Source organism: Pinus tabuliformis, chromosome 9 (assembly GCF_031772625.1).
Source record: "Pinus tabuliformis cultivar Carrire ecotype Pingquan chromosome 9, CPIR1, whole genome shotgun sequence".
Taxonomy (NCBI): Eukaryota; Viridiplantae; Streptophyta; class Pinopsida; order Pinales; family Pinaceae; genus Pinus; species Pinus tabuliformis.
This window is the reverse complement of record NC_142307.1, coordinates 1,760,334,721-1,760,339,201: the sequence shown is the minus strand read 5'-3', so window position 1 is coordinate 1,760,339,201 and position 4,481 is coordinate 1,760,334,721.

Sequence of the window (4,481 nt, the reverse complement as noted above, 5' to 3'; positions counted from 1 at the left end):
ATCCAATTGAGTGTTGATTAGTCTTACTTGAACATGATAACAATGTACACGACAAATTGTCTAACCATGTCAAAAAATAGATGATTATTTTCTAATTCAAAGCTCTTAATAAAGCATGTAAAAATGACTATATATTAAAGAGAATTACAATAAAAATTCAATTGATAGAACAAGCTATATAAAAACATAAAAGAAAAGAAACCTTAAAAAAGGAAATTAAAAAGAAACCAAAAATAAATAAAGAAATAAATAATTTTCCCTTCCTACATTAAAAAAAATACTTTGGGTGGTGAATAATATTAAATTAATAATCATAACAAAAACCACTATGTTTATTTATTTTTTTATTTAAATATAATTTTAATATTTGTGTTACTTAACTTCTCCTATGAAAACCTCTGCTCGCTTAATTTTCCAAAACATGCCTCTCTGACTTGCCACTTCCATTATTACCAAACAAACCGATAAAGTATTTCGTTCTGGAAACGTGAATACATGCAGATTTATTTTATCCATTTTGGGGCTAAGTGATAGTTGGTAACTAAAAAGAGAACAGTGTTGGAAGAGTAATTTTCGAAAGTCTCTGACCATAACTGTGAAAACTTACACTCTTCTAGCTTAATTTGTGTAATTTTATATCAAATTTTATTTAACTATTAGAAGCAACCTATTAGAAGCAAATTTTATTGTGAAAACTTACACTCTTCTAGCTTAATTTGTGTAATTTTATATCAAATTTTATTTAACTATTAGAAGCAACCTATCAGAAGCAAATTTTATTCCTGAATACTTCCTGTGACCAACAACAGATTTAATATAATCTCTTATTGAGTATAACTTAATTTTTGTGAATCTGTTATTTAGTTTGGCATATCGTCGACCATATATGCAAAGGCTCTGTCCCTCTGTTGCTGTTGAGTTCCACATTTTTCAGAGCGAAAAAAGCATGATTATATTATATAAGATATATAAAGAAATAGATACATTTGAGTTTCACATTATTATTTATTTTATAAAAAATCATAAATGATAAAGATTTGACTTTGATTTTAGAAATGGGGAATTGATATTTAGAAAATCTATATGATTATTTTTTACAATTTGCAATTTGTAATTATTGATTGAGAATTTAAATTGCTTTATTTGGAATTGATTTTTATTTTAAATGAAAAATTGATTTTCAGAGAACTACATTGTTATCATTTTCATAATTTGTAATTATGGATGAAGAATTTAAATTGTTTTAGTTTAAGTGTTTCAATTTCCAAAAATATGGGAGATTTTTATGAAGAATTTAAATTGCTTTAGTTTAAGTGCTTCAATTTCCAAGAATTTGAAAGATTTTCACAGAATCTACATGGTTCTCCTTTTACCATTTGCAATTTGTAATTATTGATGAAAAAATTAAATTGCTTTAATAAATTGTTTTGGTTCAAGTGTTTCAATTTCCAAGACTTTGGGAGGGTTAATGTATTTGATTAATTGGATTACCTCACAACATTGAGTTAATAACAAATGCTTTCATCTTTAAAGATTGTGTAGCCAACTAAATCATAATTATATATAAAATACTTAGAAATAATAAATTAATAGGATTGATTTGTTTAAACTAATATTGAGAAAACATAGAAACACAACTAAATCGTAATTATAGATAAAATACTTGGAAATAATAAACTAATAAGATTGATTTGTTTAAACTAATATTGAGAAAACAAAGAAACACAGTTGATTTCATATGATGTATTTTTTTTCAAGGTAGAAAAAGCGTAATATTATTTATATAAGAGATATAAAAGACTCTGCATGGTACAAAATAGACAGGATATACATATGTTGCTTCAGAAAAAGCAATAGTTCGACAAAAACTAGAAAGACATAGACTCCGATATATCAGTAGATCATAGATCAACATATATCAGATATGTTCAAGAACAAAAAAAACTAGATCAGAGGAACCATATCATCCTTCGCCAGGATAATTGAGATAAACTTAAACTGACTGCCATACCCAGGAAAAGATCAGCGGGAAGAAAGGACCTGTACATAATACCCAAAAATCTCATAGCATATGGAGTATAAAACCTTTCGACTGTTGAAGGAACAGCATATATAAAAACAGAAATAATACATATGAAAATTGATGACTAATAGAAAGGAGGGAGAAAGTCCTGTATGCAGATATTTATGCCATCTGAGAAAACCTGTAAGTGCCACAACTCCGGATCCTCCAAAAGGCCTTTTTTAGAAAGACAGTCGGCTTCTTGGTTTAGCTCCCTGCGAATGTGATTGATAGAAACACCATTTAAAGAGTTCCATAAAAAACGGATCTGATCCAGCCAGCCGACGAGATGAGGTTTTGAGATGGAATTTTTTTCGGCAACAAAATTAATTAGCACTTGGGAGTCACCATATATAGAGACATCATGGAGATCTAAAAAGAGACAAAAACACAAGAGACCAGAGAGGGCCATCGCTTCTGCCATCATGTTGGTCCCTCTTCCTCTGTTCCAATGAATGGAGAAAGAACATCCTTTGTCAGGCACTATATGAAAACCGCAGCCGCACATACCTTTCTGTTCGTCCCCATCAAAAAAATCCCTTGGCAGAGAGGAAGGCATCTTTTAAGGAGGTGAGACTTGAGACATATTTGACAAAGGGGAGGGAGTAGGAATATCTTCGAAAAAAGCGCAGATATTGGAGAAAATATCCATCAGCGGAGATCTTTTATTGTTGAAAATATAGTCGTTTCACCACCTCCAAATACACCACAGTGCAATAATAAAAATGGATCGCCAAGGAAATTTTTGCCCACTGCACCAAAAGAAAGCATCCCTGATCGTCGAGGGAGGATCGAAATGAAATCCATAAAACTTTTCCAAGAGCATCCAAATCCACCGAGCTTCCTTACAGAGTAAAAAAAGGTGAAGGTTGTCCTCCTCTGCAGAACTACATAAGGGACATATACCAGGTCCAAGCCAACCACGTTTTTTTAAATTCTCCCATGTCAGATTTTTATTATGAAAAGTCAGCCAGGCAAAAAACACCATTTTAGACTGACAACCAGATTTCCAGAAAATGCCCGGGAAGGCATTGTTACACAGTTGCCGACCCTCAGATAACAAAAGCCGATATATATCCTTAACACAGATGGAGTCCATCCTATCAGAGATCCGCCAAGTAAGGAAGTCGTGGTCAGAGGATCTAAAAAACCCACCATTCCTGAGCTTAGTTTTAATATGGTCCCATGATAAAGCAATGTCCGCCTGCATATTCAAACAAGAAGCCTCGTACCAGATGGGAAAAGGGCCATTCCATTTGTTTATCAGGCCATCCCAAAAGAAAATGCCCTTCCTGTGCAAAAATTCCAATAAAGATCCAGGAATGTCAATCTCCTCCTTTCCACACAGAAAAGAGTCTCTTCCAATCATGATCCTGTCTCCCGTTTGAAACCGCCATATCAGATTCTTCCGGATCAATGCCTCGACTTTCCTCAGACTCAACCAAATCGGAGATCCATGAGCCGGCCCAATGCTTCCTTTTCTGATCCAATATGAAAGGTCTTTTCTTCCCAGATATTTGTCCTGAATGATCGAACCCCATATGCCATGATCACATATACCCCTCCAAAAAGACTTGCAGAGCAAAGCCTTTCCAAAAGATCGCATGTCTAAGAGACCCCAGCCACCATGACTTTTTGGAGCTGATATAAAAGAGAGTTTCGAGAGATGATACTTCCTTTTTCCATGTTGTCCTCCCCATATAAAATTGGCAGTGAGTCTGTTCATCGATTGAATGATGCTCGAGGGAAGATAAAAAAGGTGAGCCCAGTAAATAGCCAGTTGATTTAGAACCGATTGCGCCAAAACAACCCTTCCCGCCAAAGAAAGACATCTGAATTCCCACGATGAGATTTTCTTGAAATAACGATCGGGAATCCATAGCCAATCGGATCTGGAATAGCAGTGGGTTTTTAACAAGAAACCCAGATATTTGATACCCAAGCCAATAGGTTGCACTTCGTAACCAAATAGATCCGACAACCATGCCAAATCTTCTTGATCAATATCACTGTGATATATAACAGACTTCGATCCATTTACCTGTAATCCCGAGGCCTTTTGAAAATTGAGCAGAATATCGAAGTAGCACATCCATGTGATTCTGCAAAAAATGCCGAACAAAATAACATCATCCACGAACAGATTGTGGGAAATAGAGATATTTCGACATATTTTCAATGGGGAGCATCGGTTTTCTTCAACCGCCTTGTTGATGTGCAGACTGAGAGAATTCATGGCCAGGATAAATAAAAGGGGAGACAAGGGACATCCTTGGCGGAGGCCACGAGAGGCAAGAAAGAAAGTCGTAGGCATTCCATTAACAATGACAGCATAATTAACCTGTTCAACGCAAGCCATGATCCAGTTGATCATGTTTGCTCTTAAACCCACCTTTGCTAATAAACATCTAATGAAAGC